Raw genomic sequence first — 21,841 nt, 5'->3', positions numbered from 1 at the left:
CATCAATTTGGCATTGTTTTGTTCCATCATCATTAGATGGGATTTCTTCATTTAGTTTATGATTGTTTGGCTTTTTTGATTTTTAGTAGATTTCCAGGGTTAATAATGTTTTTCAAAGATCGTATGGTTGCCCTTAGTGTCTTCTTTTTGTCTGCTAATTCTGGGCTATACTGATGTTTATGGGAAGTGCGAATTGAACGATCACAAGGCTTCTGAAAGGGCACCAGTATCCATTCATAGTTCAATTTTGTTGTATCAGTTAGGTCTGCTTCCTTATACAACTTTGGGAGTGCATTTGCTTGAATTGTGGCTAATCTTAGTCTTGATAGTTTTGTATTGACTTCTATTTGGATTGCTTGGTCTCTCTTCTTTTGATGGCCTAAAATTGTGCCTTGTATTGTCACCATATTGTGGTCCCTTTTATGGGATGGGATAACATCGAATTTAGATATTGTTTGATGGAGCTGCGGTGACATGAAGATATAATCAATATTGGCCACCGATTTCCCTCGGTTCCACGATGGTAACAATATCTAAATATTTTCACTGGCCATATTATATAATATCAAATTTCTGCAAGATGGTTCTTTCAACCATCTGTGGGCATGTTGGGATAGTTCATGTAAGCCTTTGCTTTGCCCTTTATTGTCCAGTAAATGGATGTTCATATCTCCACAGACAATCGTCTCTAAGTTTGCATATTTGTCTCCCAGTGTGTCTATTGACATAAATATGGAATCTATGAAAGTCTCATCATTGATTGCAGCCGGATTCCAGTAGATGTTCATAATCACCATGTGTCTGACCGTAGCTTTCCTGTTCATGTGTAAATTTGTACTCACATTACCGTAGATCTTTAGGATGGTGTATTGGATCCATGGATTAAAAGTCACTGATTCTATCAAAGACCATTCTAGATGAATTTTGATCTTAGTGACCAACCCTGACGATGGACGGCGTACGTTTTTTTTGTAGAGCCGGATATAAAAGAGTCATTTAACCATCACAACAAGGCGGGGTACTCAGCCATGTCTCTTGAAGACAGATAATATGATATAGGGACAGTTTGGGAGCTGTCTGATCAAAAAGATGTGAATGGCCTCACGTGCTCCACGAGCAGAGTGACCAATTTGCATTGTTCAGTTCAATTAATGGTTATGAATTTTGATTCATCAGCTCTGAGCTTTTATGTTGATTGTCATCGAATTTTCGACGAAGGGGGTTTCTAAATTGCGGATTTCTTGAAGTCTCTCTATCACTTTCTAGTGACACTTCCCCAGAATCAGAAGACCTACTCGTTACCAGATCTGTCTTTGGTGCCATATTTCTATGGATTGCGCTATGCGTTTCTCAAATTTGTCGCTGTCACTCGCTATGTCGTTTATTTTGCTTCAACTTGAAGAAATATCTTTTATTTACAAACAGGTGAATCCTAATTTTGTTAGAATTCTTGTAATTGCCAGTATCCTGTTCATCACTGCCATCTCCCAAAATTCAATTAGAACCTTATCCAGTCGATTATCTTCATCGAAAATCACCAACTTTATATCTGCTGACTTAATGTCCTTTAAATGGGAATGGCCTTCGAGAGGAGCAATATATTTGTACGGTTCAGGATTAGCTGGTCTTTCTTATAATCCCTTACATATCCAGGGAGCCTTGCTATCCTTATAGCAAAGTTACATTTATGGGTCATTGGATCAACAAACATCGGCAGCTTTAGCTCTTCCAGCTCTTCCAGTGATTCATTAGGATCATCGACAAATCGATCCCTCACGTATGTATTGTTTTGTGGCTCAGGGGACCCACTGTAAACAATATTGTCGTCCTCTGTTGCAGACGCTCCTGTTACGGAAACTGTCCTAAGCGTCAGTATGGTTCCACGGGACCAATCTAAGGATGCGTCTGAAATTTCCTCACAGGAGAGGTCCAGAGCAATTGAGGACTCTTCATCCTCTCTTGAGCATTCATCAATAATGATGAATTTCTCTTCATTTGGGATTGCTTGCAACACTGAGTCACTTGAATCCGATGAATTGTTGTAAGTGGATAAATCGAGTAGATTTTCTATTTGAGGTTCGCATTTAGATTGAATTGCTTGAGCAGGGTTCATACGGATGATATGTTGAGTTTTAGTACTGGGGTTATTAACTTTGTGCACATGGTTGCTCTCTTGTGAATCAATGGAGTAACAGCTGGTGACATCTGTGATGGGAGTGTAATATTCCACAGAAATGGCCTTGAGCCTGTTTGTTTCAGACGTTTCTTACCCTTTTTTGATGGTTTGTTAATTAATCCTGTCTCTTTTCCTTTTTTCAGGAATATTTGCAAGGCGTCTACTGCTGGCTTCTCCACATCTATGGATGTTGATGGCTGTAGTAGTAGCATAATAGGAACCTCTGTAGTTCTAGCATCTGTGGTATTAGTAAGTAGCAGTGGTGTGAGACCGCCTTCGCTTATGGCCACACTATCTGCTTGTCTCAGGTTACTTTCTTCTTTTGATGGTTTCCTATGCATTGATGACATTTGTTGATTAGCTGGTAGTACTTTTAACCATGAAATCATATCTGCTGTTAGTTGTTGGCTCTCTGACCTTTCCTGTCGTGCTATCTCAAATAGTCTTCCTTGCCAAATTCGAGATAATTTGGCTTCTTGATCGAGTTGCTTTTCTATGTTCAGAATAAAGTTTTCTACAAATACTCGCTTAGAGTGAATCATTGCCAGGAGAGTTGCTTGGTCCTTTTTTATATCATTGTTCGTGTCATGTAATTTCATGAATGAAATCATCAAGTGAGATATAATTGATATTAACATATTTTGAAGGTCCAACATTGTTGTAGGCCTCCTCTGTTGGTGACATTCGTCTTGGTCTTCGTTTCTTTCATAGTTCTTTCTTGATTCCTCTGGTTCACTTGGGATTGTCTGTTTCTCACTCAGATTCAGACTAATATTAGCCGTAGGGCTCATCATTGCCTTGGTATCGTAAAGGAATTGATTTGGATTTGCATCTGCAATTGACCCAAGCATCGGTATCATCTTATCTGTTCCTGGTTGTACTCTTCGTCTCTTCAGTGTAATGGCTGCAGGAGTCGACGCGCAGTTATCATGCTGCCGAAAACGTCCTTTCTTTTATCAACTATCTTTTACAAATACAGGAAAGAAGAAGATTGCCGAAAACAGATGCTGAAAAAAAGAATACCCTTCACATCATAAAAAGTAAGTACATTAATGTACCATGTATATTTCTGTAATTGTAGCAATAAACGTCCACTATATATTAGCCCAAAGTATTCTTTTTGAATCTACATTTATTTCACTCTAACTCATTAAACTGCACCATCCCCACTCTTTCTATTCCCATCTAAAAACCACCATTACAACCCCCACTGTTTCACTCAAAACATCACAATGTCCCTACTTATTCAATCATACCACTACAGCCTTCCTCACTAACCCAAGCCCATCACACCTTTGCAGATTCCTACTCTTCCAACCTTCCCAACGACAACTATTATGCCACTTGACAAGCAAACATCACTCTATTCATCTCTACAATCACACACACACATGCACCATACATGCATACCCATTCCACAACTTTCAAAACCAACTTTCTTTTTTCCTCAACAGGCACAACAAAATGACTACTCAAAAGCAACCCTGTAGAAAAGAAAGAAAATATATAGCAGATAAGAATAAAAGCAAGCCATATAGTCATCTACCTCTAAAACAATTTATAGAAAACATTAAATTAAAAGAGCTTGAAACCTCACTCAACAAAAATAAACCAGCCACTACTAAAAAGGTAAGGCCCCTCTTGCAAAAACTAAAAGTAAAAACAGATGTAAAAAGAAAATCAGACCTACTAAAGAACCTAGCACTATATCTACCAGTGTTAACATAGCCACTGTAAAGCAATCCAAAAATGAAAGTTACAAAAAATGTTCCACTATAGAGTTCTTCACAATCTTATAATAAAAGCTGAAAAGTGACGATCTACCCTTAAAAACTACCGCAGGAGTCTAATCTTTGAAGCTCTAATTGACAGCGCATTTCTACTAAGAGAAAATTGTTTAAAATGATTTCAAACAGAATGAAACCACTAACTAAATTATTTAATACATTACAAAAAGTATTTCTAAACATGCACAATGTCAATATAGATACGTTTTCAAACTTCTGTGAAGGTGAATGGATTCACACAAGCAGCACATAACTATGTTTCAATGAAGGGGCTTACAAACAATAAAGAAAAAAAAAACAATTGCCATAGACAGTGATGGCCGAGGGTGTGAAATGGTAGGAAACACCATATTGCAAAAGAATCCCTTATAGAAAAAACGTCCCAAACAAACTTTCAACCAAATTTTCCTTTCATCCAAACAAACCATCCAGTGTACAAATAGACATGCAGCTCAATGTGTAACATGCACCAAAAATCCTTTAAATATTTATGACAATTGCTCAAACACTATGTGAAACAGACAAAAGTAAAATGAAAAGTTTACAAACCAAGGACTCTTGTCCAGTGCGCAGCCACACTGGACTTCAAGGACATTAATTAGCCTGCATTTTAGGAACTGCTTACAAAAGTACCTTCCACCACATCAGAATGTTAGCAAAATACCATTCCGCTATACAGTATCTTGTGTATTGACTATACTATGCAAGAAGTCCTGCATTGGAACTGTAAATTTAAATAACATTGTCCTGCATGGAACAGCAAAAGAACTCCTTCAAGAAATAGAGCACATCCAAAAGTAAATATTTTGGAACTGAATTTGACCTAGAAAATTCAGTAACTTCAGAAAACTTCAGAAAACATTACCGGAAACCTCACAAACACAAACCTCCTAACAAACACATACAAAAAAAAAAAAATAGCTACATTTCAAAACGCATCTGCTGAAATACCAGACTGAGTATGTGTCTGTTATCACAGAACTGTTCATAAAAAGAGCACAACATTAGTAGATATCGCTTACAAAATAGAGGACAATGAGGAATCCCAAAGGTTCAAATTAGCTTTATATGTAACAGCAGGAAATAAATACAAAATATGATACCCCTCAATACTTTGCATGTACTGCAACATAATTCTTGACAATAACCAAATTCCATCATGAGCTATCACTAACTTAGAAATATTCCCACTTCTAAAGGCTATCCAACAACTAAACTTGTATGAGAGCATTATAATCCAAAAAGTACACCCATGTCAAGCTATAATACGCCTTCAACTGCAAACAGTCAAATTACCTCCATATGAGTTACTATAGGGTGTCTATGGCAAAGTGGTATATGCTTATCTGTACAAGAGTGGTGCCCACCTTCCTCTTTTTTAATTGAAGTAGTATATTTGCCATTAGATCTTAAAGAAAATGTAGAAACTAACAATAGATCAATCTTTGATTGAACTAGCTAATTGTGTACCAACAAAAGACAAAAAGATTTGGCAACAACTAGTCAACTTAAACAAATTTAGACAAGCCCTACAATATCTGAAAGAAAACAATCAATACTGCAAAGATATAAGCATATAGGAAAACCTAAGAGAAACCACCCAAATAATTCAAGATTCACCAGCAACTAGCCAATTTAAATGTGTAGATCTTGTTATTGCAGCCAGCATTTTGGACCAGTATACGGTTCAGCCACTACACTGCAAAGACACCATTGAAGATACATTAGGCACATATCAAATGTGTCAAGCCAAAGGATCCCCAATGAGCATATGGGAAAAAAGGGTAGAAGCACAATCTTTTCCTTTACTCTTTCCTACAGGAAAAGGAGGCAAACATGATGAAAGGCCCACACAAATGAGTCCAACAGAATATTGCTCTTTACAAATGTATTGTGAAGACCCCAGATTCAGACAAAATGTTGAATACATTTTCCACCTCCTGTTCGAAGGTGAACTAGCAATGTTATAGAGTTGCAATCACATTAAAACAGGATCTACTTGTTTAAGCATATCTGCTACCCAATTGCTTCAAACAATAAAAGAGAAAGACACACTTTTGCAGTCAATTATCATCTTGGCAAACATGTGTGGTACAAAAGAATAGTGGTTGAGACGTCATGCTGATTTACATTGTATGCTAAGGAACCTAGGCCCCGACATTTGTGTGTTACTTTAAGTTGTGCAGAGTATGCATGTGATGAGTTGTATGACTTCTTACACACTGCAAACCAAAATAACTATGGAATAAATATAAAAACACCCTGTCACTGTATCAAGGTACTTTTACCATCACTCCATCGACATGCTGCACTTCGTCTGCAATAAAACTATCTTTCCGCTCGGAGAAGTACAACACTTCTTTTGGGGAAAAGAATATCAATCCAGAGGAACATCACACATCCATATGCTTTTGTGGATAGAAGATGCTCCCAAATGTGGCCATGGCAGTGATGCCACTGTTTTACAGTTTACCGAAAAATGCATTGCCTGCGACATCCCTTCAGAAACCACAGATACTGACCGACATACACAAATCTTATGGTTCCAAAAACATAAATGTGGCAAATACTGCTGACGTAGATAAAAAACAAAGGTAAATACTATACCAAATGTCGCTTTGGCTTCCCTAGTCCAGTTTGCAAAAAGGACAAGTAAATAGCGTAAAGTTTTCGGTTAGACACAGTGTAACAGGCAAATCCCATAAAAACACATACAACATTAAAAGGGACAAATCATCCAAGTGCATCAATCATTACAATGCAATCATTGCCCTCTTGTGAAAAGCAAACATAGACATACAATACATTGCATACAATTCCACTGTAGTTGCACAAGATGTCACAGACAATCTCACCAAAGCTGAGAAAACAGAGCTAAAAGACCTCTGGGTTGACATATCATCTGACAAAACACTGTGACAAAAACGGTACAGCTTCGGTATAAAAATTCTTTCCCACAGAGAGTGCAGATGCTACGAAGCGGCAGACTGTTTAAAAGGTACAGCCTTATTTGTGAAATGTTAACACATTGGGGGTCATTACAAGGTAGGAGGTAACATGGCTACCCCCTTACCAGGTCCGGGTTCCTTGAATGAGGAATTGCCGGGCGATTCCGACCTTGGAGGGCCCGGTAATTCCTCATTCAAGGAACCCATCCCCATTCCTATTCGAGCCCCCATAGGGCTCAATGGGAATGGGGAGGGTTAGCACCCTGGTCTGCTCGCGGGACCCGCTAACGCTGCCTGGTAAAACTAGGCATCCTGAGCGGGTTCCCACCCACGACGGCTCCGGCACCTTTACCGGCACCATTAACCCCTTACCGCCTCACTCGTAATGACCCCCATTGTCTGGCTAAACCTCGGTCCAGCTTCATCCCGATAAAGAGTACTAAACATCTACCCAGAGATTGAAACAATATCCACAAATGATCCTATCAGCCAGGACATTTTAAAAAACAATTTAACTAACACATACTAACCAAACAGAAGTACTGTTTTGGTAAACATGTGCCTTTACGACATAGCCCAAAACTACTCCTACAAAAACATGTCACACCAGATGAGACAACTGCCAAATATTCAGTCTCAACTTATGAATGAATCCTTATGAAACTTACAAAACCCAGCCTAATTAATCATATAAAGCTATCATTTAAATCTCCACAACATAGAGAACTGTATTACATGATCCTACTGCATCTTTTTAAACCTTGGAGAAAAGAAGAAGAATTATTAGGTGACTATGACTCATTTGAAGCTGCATTCAAAGCAAATGAAAGCAGTATAACATAAGTCAATTTCAAGCAATACAAAGAAAGGTTGGACAATGAATGCCAACAAGAGGGAGGAATTGAAGCTCAACTAGATAAAGACAGTCCTAAGAGCAGTCAACCTTCCCTCACAGGAAGCCAAGAACCACTTGGAGAACCACTCATTCTAAATGAAGCAGAAATAGCCGTGAATGAGATGAAAACACGTACCAATATAAACAATCTGAAGAAGACTTGTCAGTGCTCAAATCACAGTTAAATTATGAAAAACTCACCATTCATCTAAAAGTCACTGAAGAAATTGAACATGGTTTTAAACATTAAAACTAAAACTTGTACCTGCAAAAAATATAAACCTCTGCTCCTGTATGTAAGTGGTGATTATGTAAGTGGTGCTGCTGGTTCTGGTCAAATGTCCTTTATTGAAATAAACCAGCACATTTCTACAAACCTTAACAAAAAACAACCAGGTTTAGCTGCCTACAACATAGGAGGTGTGACTTTACACCAACTGCTGCTCCTTCCAGTAGAACACCAAAATGAATTAGAATGCTACAAATTATCAGCAGAGCTGCTACTAAAGCATGACAAATTCTTAAACAAATGAAAGTGCTCCTAATAGAAGAAGTGAGCATGGTTTCCAACCACATGTTGGCTTTAATTCACCTCAGAAAGCATGAAGTCCTAAAAACTGACTACAAAGAAATGTTGGAGGAAAACACAATATCATTTCTGGTGACCTCCTACAGTTAACACTAGTAAAAGGTCAACCTATTTTCAAAATATTAGGACACAAACAATGCCAGGTTTATTTATTATTTTATTTGTTTTAGTTGCATAACAACTTTTCAAATATTTTATCACCATTTATACAGCAATTACACAATTCATACAACACAAAAGTTTTCCTAAAACAACAAATATACATACAACAAATGAATCCAAATTGCATAAAACTATTCCCGCTCCATTAGGCCAAAGGGATATTAGGGTCCAACCAATCCTCTTAACATAAAATTCACTCAAACCTCCTAAGATGGGACCAACATCCTATCTCACAACGGACTTTATGACTTGTGAGTCTAAGGAAGCATTATGTCAATTTGACCCCCTGTGGCTTCAACTTTCGGGAGCATCACTCTAAAGAATTGTACCACCGCAATTTGGACACGTTCTCTTGAAGATGAAAATATTATTTGCCATCTACTCTCACTTGAGGTATGAATGTGAAAAGTGAGAATATTAAGGAAGCATCTATTCCGGACCTCCCTTAAAGCCGGGCTGGAACAATGCTGGAACACACTGGGCAGAATTGGAAATGTAAATTTCTGACAACATTTTCAGTACAAAGAACTAACTCAAAACTTGCATCAGTCTGCAGACCTCACCTACGCTAACATTTTAAAAAGTATTAGAACTGGTCAGCTTACTAAAGTTGCAAAATCTATCATAAATAGTAGACTAATCCATGAGCTATATGGGCATAACACATTTGCTCCGGATGTCATGGAAAAATTAACAAAACAAAATATAAAATGCTTGTCCTTAATGCCAACCCTTGCAAGCTGTAGTCAATTCAATGAGACAATGTTAAAAAAAAAGAAATGCAACCCATACAACATATCAGCTCCACAGACAAGCTAGAAGTGCCTAGCATGACACTTCCTATGGGTCAACAAATATCAGCATGACTAAATAGCTTAGAAAAATAAAATGTATCTCCAAGACAGCTGCATTGGAGAAAATGTTAGCTTTGTGTCTAAACTGCAGAGTAATTCTAAAATGTAATCTTGACATAGAAGAAGGTTTAGTCAATCGAGCAATTGGTTCAGTTTTTGGCTTACAAATTTATCTACATGACAACAACATTCAGTTTCTCAACATCCACTTTGACAAACTTGCAGAAGTTAAAAAAATTGACTGTACAGTAGCACATTTCCATCTTTTCAAGACATGTACGTATGCAGAGAACAAATCACTATGTCTCTTGCATATGCTGTCACTATTCACAAATCGCAAGGTCTTACCCTAGCTCAGGCATTGATTGACATTGGCAGCACTGTCTTTATAGAAGGTATAGGTCACGTACCACTTTCATGTCTCCGTACACTCAATGGTCTATTCCTAGTTAAATATGATGCAAAGTTAATGCTGACATTCCTTGCATCCTAGAATACAACAGGCTATGTGCACTGTACACCCCCATCTAGATATGTAACCTGTACCTCAAAGAAGAAAACCTTTAAAAAGAAAACTAATACAAACAGAACCTATAACAGATCTCCCAACAATACCACTAAAGAGAAAACGACCAACTGCTTCTACATTAGAAAATTCAACCACAAAATGTTCTACTATAAACTCAACTGCACGTCCATCAGAAGAGAAAGAAACAAATATCTCTACTCCCATAAAATCTACTGGCCCATCAAACGATGCAGAGACACAACTCTCTGGTCCATTTAAATTCAGTAACACAAGTGGAGTAAATTGCTATGCAAAGGTAACAATCAATCTTCTCTTCCAATTGCCACCAATTGTTCACAATATCTACTTAAACAGATTACAGTTGTGTTTGCAAATGCTTGTCCTTCATAAAATGCCACACATAATCCTGACAGCACTTACAGTGTCTCAGGTATGAGGTAATAATTGGACTACTCTGCAGGAATGGCCAAATTTACCATAAACACACAAGAAGATCCTCAAGAATTCCTAATGTACTTACTACAAGTACTGGAAACCAAAAAGATTACTAGATATGAGATCTCCTAAATGTCATGCACATGGAAACATATACATACTCTCTGTAACTATGATGTCCGCAAACATCACGCCACCCCCCGATTGGTCCAGGGCAGTGTCCGCAGACCAAATAGGGAAGTGTTCCGCGGATCGGACCCAGATATCACTAATTTATTTTAAGTCCAATGCTATTTTGGCTTGTGCACTTTCTTCTAGGGAGAAGGTCAATTGAACTATATTTGTATATTTCAATTTAACATATATGGTCACTTACTGTGCATATATTCATGGGTGCCAGCTTTTGATTTTCGCTATCGGGCAAAACTACCTGGGCATATGTTATTCTTGCAGATGACCAATTTGTACCCTTATCCATGCTGATTAAATGCAGTTATTTGAGGTTGTACGATGTATCACAACAGTCGCCAAGAGACCAGCTATAAAACATGGGGTTTGTAACACGCTGCTTAACCAGTGTGTGATCTTCTGCAAATTTAATCTCACTGCGCATTGACTAGAAATACTGTGATCTTTTATACATAACAATACCACTGTCAAAACAGGACAAAATCAGTTTGTGATTGATGAACGTCTTTGAGAGATGGGTTGCCCAAGGTTGAAGACCATTCTAGTGGTCCGGAAGTGTTCTAAAAATCTATGGAATAACAAAACCCTTGAAATTCAAGGAAACACTTTACTAGCAGGGACGTTAAGGTGAGAACCTAATGCAACAAAACACCTGAAATTCAGCTAAAGCAACATTAATGTGCGCCCCCTGTTGTGCAGCCTATCACCAAAATGATGACATTACAGATCACATCACTGATGACATCACTAATTACATTACAACAGACCTTCATGAAACAAGTTCATTTGAATGAATTCTTCTTGATCAAACAGGATTTTAAAGTACAAATCACATCAGTCTCTGCAATAAATCTACCTTTAATGCCCCATTGCATAGTTATTCCCCTGAATCTCTAGTTTTTGAAAAACAATTGCTGGAAGGTGAGCAAACTAGAAAAAATAGAAAGAAAAAATCATTCTAATTTTAGTATTGAACAACGTAAACGTATGCCAAAACTGGCTCTCAGGAAGTGGTAGTACGGCAGGCATATAAAGGGGGTGCTATTATGTTGTTGAACTGCAAAGATTACATCCAAAATGTACCAGGTTGTTATCTGATAAAAGAAGTTATCTAAGACTCATGGGTGACCCTCCTTTAGAACTAGTCAGGATCATAAAATAAAATGTTTCCAGTGCTTTGGATGCCAAAATGATCAGTAAACAGGACTCTGAATATTTGATTAGACAACAGGGCAGGACCTCAGTCTTTTATAGTTTACCTAAAATACATAAACGTCTGGTGAATCCCCCAGGGAGACCGATCGTGTCTGTTGTCAGCTCCATTTTAGAACCGTTATCAAAGTTTGCGGATGATTATTTGAGACTCTTTGTACAAAGCATGACCAGCTACCTCAGAGATACCACTGATGCTATAAAGAAAAAATGTAAGGTTTGGAATTTACACCTGTTTCCAACATGCTATTAAGCTTAGACATACAATCTTTATACACCATGATACCCCAAAGGGCAACCCTTGTAGTGATAAAGTCCTATTGAACAGAAATGATGGCCATCCAGTGAAGAATGGATTTATAATGTGGTGTACTGAGTTTGCACACTCACAAGAAACTTTTTTCAATTTCAAGAAGTTTTTTTACCAGCAGATCGACGGTACTGCCATGGGTGCCGCCATGGCGCCCAACTTGGCCAATTTATATGTCGAGTACTTTGAAAAATCTGGCATTTATGATGATAATAATCCTTACAGAAACCATATGCGCAAGTGGCTGAGATACATCAATGATGTTTTTATAATTTGGGATGGCACTAAGGAGAAAGCAGAGGATTTCGTCAACTGGTGGCTGAACTTGCAGAACAGATTCCTGAAGTTCACTAAAGAACTTGAGGAACTGGAAATAAGCGTTCTTGACATTACTGTGTTTCATCACCAAGGTTCTATAAAAGTGAAACCATTCAGTGAGGGTACAGACAAAATTGCTTTACTTCATTTTTCTAGCCATCATGCCAATAATATCAAGTCCAACCAAGAAAGATTATGAGACCAGTGCCAACAGACTAATAGACAAACTATTAGTGAGAGGTTATCGAGCCAAATTGGTGAAGGACTTGTCAAAACGAGCCTACAACAACAATCGTGAACCCATTTTAGAAAAAAAGGACCGTTAGGTGAACAACATAAGAACAGGCACAGTGTTTGTTAAAACCTTTTCAGACCTATGACATAAAATAAAATCTGTTGTAAACATAGTGTGCAAAAAAGTGTACAACAAAAAAAGACAAACCTCCTCCAGTAATGGCATAGAAAAGGAGCCAGAATGTAAGGAACATTATCATTAGGAATGATATTTCCAAAAAACACAAAACCTTGACACGCTGAACTATATTATGTGGCATGTCACCTGTTAAAGGACATTTTCCGTGTGGCAATTGTGTGATGTGCAAATGTACCAAACAAACATTGGAAGTCAATATTGGTCTTGACACAAATTGGTTGCTAGAAGAAATGACTAACTGAAATAGTGATAACGTAGTATATATGATCACATGGCCTTGTGGGTTGCGTTATTTTGGAAAAACAAATAGAAATTGTAAAACTAGAATGATAGAACATTGCAGCTGTATTACGAACAAGGTGATGTTGGCACCCATGGTAAAACACTTTGTGGAGAAAAGCCATACCCATGAGAACTTTGAATGGGTCATACTCAAGAAGATACATGGAAATGGTAAAGAGACCACCCGCAAATTAGCCAATTTTGAAGAAAAGATGATTTTTAGACTGCAAAGTCATCTTACAGGTCTTAATGAAGGGATCAATTGGCATCAGGTGTCTTTGGTTCAATAAGTGTCCAGTACTATCTTCCATACTATGTTATATACAGCAGTGTTGTGTACTGATCAACTGCTTGATAGGCATGGTTGTATTATTTCAATTTTGTGTCAAGAAATGAAAATGATATATCTTGAAAAGACAAAAGATGTTGAATATAGGAAAAACTGGCCTATGTACCAACATAATGTATCCATGAAACATGTGGAGATGTAGAACATTTACGATTTTAATGAAGGGATCGGGTGGCATCACAATTCCTTGGCTTAATATGTTCCCTCCACATCATGTTATATATAGCTGCAAGGTTGATAGATATCTGTGAAATGCTCTAATTTCATGTCACGCAATGAGAATGGTACATCTTTACTAGATCAGAGATGCTTAATATAAGAAAAAATTACTAATATAGCATATTTATGTACCCAAAAAACATGTGGAGATGTAAAACCTTCACCATACAGTGTATATGCGTTATGGCATCTCATCAAGATGTCATTTTGAAATTCAAAATGTTTCAAAACTTTTTGCTGTTATGAAGTATGTCATCCCTTGCACAGTGGTTTCTTCAACACTTTGTATTATGTTGTGCATGATGTCAGATCCGGAGGCTTTTTTATTTCATCCTTTGAATATTGCCTCTGTGATGGCAGGTCCAGTTATTTGGCCTCCTGCAAAATGTGGCTTTTAGAGTTATAATGTTCCAGTCTGATCCCCAGTGTGTGGGAGGCAAGATGTGCAAATCCCGGATGGTTTTGTTTATTTCATAGCCCTAATGGTTGCACATAAGTATTTTGAATATGGCACTACTTGCTGAACTTGGTTGTTTTAGTCCTCTTTTTGTGTCTAAAGAGAACCTTGCTATGAGACTCAGTAGTTTGTTGTTTGTCTTGAATCTAGCAACATAACGGTATGTATTAGTTGTGTACACCCCTGTTTTGAAGAGTTTGACGGTTGGGTCACCATGCAGCATTACTGCAGAGGTAAGCAGAGATAATGCTGTTGATGAATGAGGAGGCATATTGTTTAACGTTTCAGGACCATGGAGCCCGTAGACCAGGTGGAAATAGAGGGTGCTAATCATGGCTATTATTAGAATGTTGTAAATCTGTGTTATGCACGTGATGTTCTAGAGGTGAAATGCTTTTTGCACCCCCTCATCCTTGAAACACCTGAATTGGTTACCCTTGTGGGGCTAATAGGAGTTTCTTTACTGTTGGGGTCTAGGCTGTCTCCAGAGGACATTTCTAAACTAAGAAAACCGACTGGTGGCGTAGATTTGTTTACTTGTTACACAAAGTGAATCTGACGTGAGTGTTTTAGAGCAGCTAAGGTAAGAGAAGTGGTGCAATTGTTGGTTGAACAGTAGCATTGAACTATCATTATAAGTACAGATTTAGGGTTGAATACTCGGCATATTTGTTTCCTTTCCCCCACAGAAATCTTCTACTACCTAGTGTTAGGCTTTTGAATGAAGCTTAAGACGTGTATGTCCTCTGAAGGCCGTGTAAGGTGTGTGGTGGTCGTACTTACTCTAAAGTTGATGAAAACAAGAAAAATTAAATTGGAATAGTGTTGCTCTGAATCATACCATGAGTTTGATGGCCCGACTTATATTCTGATGTCATTGCAGTGTTTAAGAGCTTACATGCTACGATTCAGCAATTTATAAAGTGAACAGTCCTGATTTACTCGGAACTGTGCGAAGAAAACTATTTGGTTATTGCCGCGAAAAGAGTATCAAATGCAGGTGCTGTTTATGGAAGAATATGACAACATGTTTTAATGGCATGATTCATGTTTCCTGTGGCTGTACAAAACACAGATGGAGGAATATTGTGTGTATTTGGTGTATTTTCCTCAAGTGGGTGACTGAGATGGTGTCTGTCTCTCTCTTTTTAGGTTTCAACCTGCGTTGCATGTATGATACATACTACCCTGAGCACAAAGTGTTGAAGAAATTGAAACTTAAACGAACATCCCCTGATGAATGTTCGACCAGCGTGGTATTACAGAGAAGAAACATGTTGGGAATTTTGTGTAGAGACACTTTATGAGTGTTGGGGTTTATATCTTTGTCATTGTGTCTAGTGTATTGTCTTAATGTCTATACATGTTTATCTTGTTGAAGTGATATTGTATCGAGTGACTACTCGCTTTGTGATTCTATGGTGTTTAATGAATTTATTGGATATATGAATTAATACATTTATTTGTTATACAATTTCAATACGTTATTATGGGTACTAGATCAATTTTTTCAGGACGATTAATATTGAGAGAGCTAGTACTTGTTCACCTCCTATGAGATTGTTTTTTGAATTTGGTATATCTATCCTGTTTTGTACTTATATACATAGGTCTACCCCAGACCGTGGAGATAGGTTGAACCTATTGCAGGAGTCAATTATTTGGGGTTATAAATCAACCTGGTTTAGGTACACACTATATATTCCAACATATAAATCGGCCACTAGCCATGGCATTTGACATTGAGCAGTTTGTACATCTTTTGGCCATGTTCACTGTATATTTTAAAATAATAAAATGCAATAAGTGATGGCCTTTGGCAATGCCCACGGTGTATTATACAACACCAACCAGTCACCTGCTATGGCCTTCGTACATGACCACTGTCTTTATATATAAAAATGGAATGTATGTATGTGTGTATGTTTGTCCGGCTGTACAAATCCACACAGTTGAACCCACATTTAACACATTTTGCATGGATTCATCTTTTGTCTGGGGCAAGATTGTAGTCTATGTTTGGATGCAAATAATTCACTCTGTAGACACCCTAGTTTACTGATGCTCACCCACATTCACTACAGTAGGTACTAGAAGGAGGCAACATTTTGAAAAGTGTCTGAAGCAAAATGTTCGATGTGTTGGTTATTCCTTTGAAATGTATTACTACTGTATACATTTCGAAAATGTTTATTAAGGGAAGGGAATAAAAAAAAGTCACTGCAAATATGGGGAATGGCAAGGTTACAGTTTACTTAAGTCCATTCACGAGAAGAGATTACAATCAATCAATCTTCCTTGGACATTTTTTCAAATGTGCTGAAGCCATTGAGTGACTGAAACATGCTGAACAAAAAATGAGCATCACTTGGAAAAGCTCCATCTGATGCAAAGCAAACATCAATATTAAGAGCTTTTGAAACACAGCAAACAGCAGCACGACTTGCCGACCAGAGGACAAGAGCAACTTTCTCCAGGTCAAATGAGATGCCAGAGCAAACTGAAGCAAGACTTGCTGAGATGAGTACAAGAGTAACATCCTCCAGGGCACATGAGACACTAGAGCAAACAGAAGCAAGACTTACCGACAAGAAGACAAGAGCAACATCCTCCAGGGCACATAAAACGCCACTCAATCAGGACACGGGCAATGCCGAGCCACAGCTAGTTTATTATATATTGTCAAAATATATCATTGCCTGCGCAATGACCCCAACTTTAGTCAATTATACACAAACTAAAAAGGTCCATATAATATGTATCCAGTCAGCTTGTTTCCAATGAGGATTTATTGGTAGAGCCAACAATTCTACAGCCGACATGTGTTTCGACCATTCGGTCGTTCTCAAGGCTGTTATACAACATAAATTAACAGATCCCAGCAACAGAAAATTAATATAATATAAAGTGCAAAAGTTAAAACAAAATTATCATTTGCCAAACAAATAAATAAGTTACAGTACATACCATATTACCATTTCATGGCAGGATAGTTGAATTGTAACAGAGGTAATACTGAACGTAAGAAAAAATATATGGAAACCGAAAATTAGAGATAGATTGATTATAAACGCTAGGTACATGTTAGTTGTTTCAGAATCACCAAAGCCGAAATTCTCGTGCATTTAGTATAAAAAAGGCCGTTGCCAGGTCCATACAATTTTTTCGATACAGTGATCACATACCAGTTCCAATTATTGAACTGTCAACAAGTCTGAAGTGCCAGTTTCAAGCGTGCCTCTTAGAATTAGTAATAATTTCAATATTCAAAGGCTAAATAGTCATGAAAAGTAGATCAAACAAACCATGCATAAATTATTGCTATGGCCAGGTACAAAGTGTATCAATGTGTCCTGAAGCAACTTGGCCCATAACTGCATGCCTCATCTGTGAAGAATGCAGGATGCGATTGGTACGCTCCAAATCGGTCTTGTACTTATCTCTGTAATGAAAATGACATTCAACTGCATAACGTGATCTCTGAAATAAAATCCACAATCTCTAACAAGCCGTATGTTAATAGTCCATAGGTAAAAGCCCTTACCATATGTGCTGTAATAACGTTCTAACATCCAACACTGTATCCCCAATGGGAATCCTCCCAAAATCAAAGAAAGTTCTTGTTACCAATAATGAGGTCAGCCCTCTAAGCGAGAATTATGGAATTCTGTAAATCAGAAAAGAACAAAGTCTAAATACCACATACCAATGTGGAAATTATTTTAATGCACCCTTAAGTGCTAAGAAAATCCTGCTTGCCTCACGAGGTGTGACATAAGCCACCTCGCTTGCATCCAATAACTTAAGTTGCTTTTTCTGGTCTCCAGTTAATCGTGACGTATGTTAACTATGGGGCACCTTGTACCAGTGAGTTCCCATACTCAATATGTGACAATCGTAGGTGTAGATTCCTAGAAAGTGTATTTGCATACATTATAACTACATGTACATATGCCGTGGGTAATAAAAACATGGAAAATCCTAGGACGGTCTTACCTATGGGCTAGGTAACATATGGATAAATCCCATACTGAATCTCACGGCACGCGGTCGGCGCCATCTTGAATAATTGTATATACTGTAAATAATGTGTGTGATGTCACACGTCATTCGTGATATCAAACGCATGTGCAAAACTGCAGAAACGTCACAGGCTGACATAATTCATCCTATTATGAGGGTGATGGGAAATGTAGTGCACAAATAGAACTCATCTGCCAATTCCGTTCCTAAATGTAGACCTGTTCAGAGCAAACTGGTCGGAAAGATTAGTGAGACACGAGCCTCTTATGGTGATTGCACTCCTGAAAAGTGTTCAGTAAATTAAAAGATGCTCTCAAAATCACTGAAAAGTCACTCCCTTTATAAAAGACATATACCAGTCTGGGAAATGTGGCAGATTATAAACAGCCAGTCTACAATTGCGTGACAGTCCTCGGGAGATATACAGAATTAAATAAATGGGGGGATTAATCCCAGTATAAAATAAGATTGTCTGGCCTCTTGTAACTGGCATGTCATTCCCGCTTGTAAATGTCAAATAATTTGCCATTCATATCAATTATAGGAATACAATATGATACCAGATTGTACACATCTCAAATTACAAATATATTTGGCTTCTATTTGCATGAGCCTTAGTTGCAAGTCTCCTCCTCGTTTACCCATCTGGGCTTTCTTCAAACCAATATATTTGATATCTTTTACATCATCTAATTGGTGACATTCTTGCCAGTGTGTTGCTAGAGGCAGTTTCGGATCCTGTTTCCTTAAGGTTGAGATGTGTTCCCTGATTCTTGGGCACAGCTCACTGATGGTGCTGCCCACCTAAACTTTCCAGCACACGCACACAATTGCATAAACAACAAATTTGGTTTGACAGTTGATAAACTCATTAATACAGACTTTAACACCTATATCATTCACAAATTCTTGACAATCTGCATGAGCGAACCGACACATACTACATGTTCCACAGATGTAGAACCCCTTCATGGGTTTTAACCAATCTGTACCTTTGACGCTCTTATCCATCAAGAGTGAAAGGCAAAGTTTATTTTTCAAAGTCAGCGCTTTTGTGTAGATAAAGGACAGTTTGTCATTCAGATACGGTGTAATGTCCCTATCCAGCTTTAAGATTCCCCAGTGTTTGAGCACCATTTTATACATAATATTAGCATCACTTGTATTTTGTGATTATGCTCACAATTTTGGGATATGTTGGTCTCGTAGCTTTATCCATCACTTTTAGCATATCCTCCCTGGGTTTGTTCATGACCTTGCGACATGCTTCAGAAATTATTGATACACTGTACCCTCTATTACCAAATCTCTTGGACAACAAATCACACTTACTACCGTATTACAGCTGAACCATGGGTCGGGCGCTGTTAGTCCCCATTCCCCATTGGGTCCATTGGACTCAATGGGGAATTTTCGGCACAATTACTGTGCACTAATACCTCCAGTGGTAATTGCACAGAAAATTGGCATTTTTCTGCCGTGTCAAACCCCCCAGTTCTGAGCTGGGGGTAAACACATCAGACTCGAAATTGGGCAGACACTTAAATGCAGCGGTAACACCGTTATCACCATATTTAAGGGCTACCGCCCCACTCGTGATCAGGTCCTGTGCTGGGTTTTATAATCAAACAAGTATTCCTCCAAGAAGTGTCTTGAATGACATGGTAGTGGCTGATATCGCTGTTGTGCTTCAAACATGTAACATGTTTGAAGTATTTGCATTGCAAACTCTTCATCCTTTCCAAGTTATTGTGAGATTGCGAACAAAGATTTCAAATTGGCCTACAAAATCGCTAGTGCAAGGTGTGAGAGGGAAAGTTGTGTATTTACCTCTCGATTTGGAAGTATATATCAACACTCTAGGAGTGAAGTGTGACATTGCAGATTCTTTGTTTGTTTTAGTAAATGATGTTGCCACAAAACGATTTATAGAAAGGTAGGCTGACTGTACCAGACTTGTCTATGCTTTATATTGAGTCAACAAAGAAACGCAGTAAAGGTGAGTTCCAATGTCTATCTGTTGCAGAAGGGAATAGTTTGTATGAACATTACAATATTCATCCTCTACACTCAAGTGAAGTCATGGGTGACATTTTAGAATTGTAATAAATGAAAGCAACAAAATCAGTTTCTGGGAAAAGGCTTTAGAAGCTTTCAAAAGCACTCATGTGGTAAGTACTGTCAGAGAAAATACAAAAGAAAAGACAAGTACAACACAGATAGCAATTATCAACAGATACTTATTTTGTGTGGGTGGGGTGATTATTCATGGCTACGCACTGCTGGATGCTCTGATTGGTTACTTTTGCACACAAGGATTTCGTCATACGGCATGGGCATAGCCCGCGTCAATACATTGCAACGTGTGATTGGGCCATTTGTTGATGTGACTAGGAGTCATGTGTAGGCGCACAACCACAGTGCGTTATATGATTGGCTGGCATATCAGGCATGAAGATGCATAGCCACTTCAATGAAGCTTGACATCCAATTGGGTCATGATGCACGTGTGGATTTTCATCATACAGCAAGGGGGCGTAGCCGTATCAATACATTGCAATGTGTGATTGATCTATTTGTTGATGAAGCAAGGAGTCATGTGTAGGCGTGCAACCACAGCACGTGATATGATTGACTGGGGCAACAAGCGCAAAGACGTGTAGCCACATTGAGGAAGCATTATCTCCTATTTGGTCATTTTGCACGTGCAGATTTCGTAACACGGCATGGGCACAGCTGCGTCAATATGCCGTATTGTGTGATTGGCTCGTTCCTTGACTCGGTTAAGTGGGTTACTGCAGCCCGTGATCCAATTGGCTTTTTATACAGGTCCAAAGCCATGTGGCCACATCAACGCAGCTTTCAAAGTGATTGGGTATTTCCTCGACTTGGCTACGGCCACATGCAGGCTCATCTTCTCATTGACTCAGGCAATTGGTCAATAATCTAGGCACACACATGTAATTGTACTTTGGCGTACCCACTCACATGGAAAACACATTCTGGATGGCTATATTGCATAACCATTTGTATTGGTTTGTTCAAACCTTTAAAAAGAAAGACACACAATACAGATATCTTCATCCCTCCCTCCATCCCTCCATTTTTCGTTAGCAGTCGGAAACATGGTCATTTGTCCCCACACATGCTGACTCATGTGCCTCCTCCAGCAAGAATCTCGGGTTTACATGCTCCCAGTTTTTCTTTCTTAGTATCCAGACTGCTTTTTATCGTTCGCAGAAGGTTTATTAGAGCAAATAAGACTGCTCTGTTATGCCCCTCAAAGAGTGCTTTCCACCAGTCTGCTGTACTCATGGATTGGTGCTCGTTGATCATTTGTCCAAAATGTCTCTCTCTTTGTTGCTCAAAAGCCGAACATGCCATTACTAGATGTTTGAGGGTCTCGTTGTTCTTGTTGCAAAATCTGCACACCGGGTCAATGTTAGCAAACTTCGCCCAAGTAGCCAGACGCTCTTTTGTTGGAAACAGATTCATTCTAAAGCGCATGTACAGTGCTCTTGAGTACTGATCTGGTAAACAGGTTAAATAAGTATGTCGTTGTCCATATGCTTTTGCTTTTCCCGGTACCTTGTGCATCAGTTTTAGTTTTATTCTTGAGCCACAAGTGTTTATCCAGTCAGATCTCCAAATTGTCTTTTTTGCAAGATCTTGAT

This window comes from Ambystoma mexicanum, chromosome 1q (assembly GCF_040938575.1).
Source record: "Ambystoma mexicanum isolate Mex_15411 chromosome 1q, UKY_AmexF1_1, whole genome shotgun sequence".
NCBI lineage: Eukaryota > Metazoa > Chordata > Amphibia > Caudata > Ambystomatidae > Ambystoma > Ambystoma mexicanum.
This window is presented reverse-complemented; position numbering follows the sequence as displayed.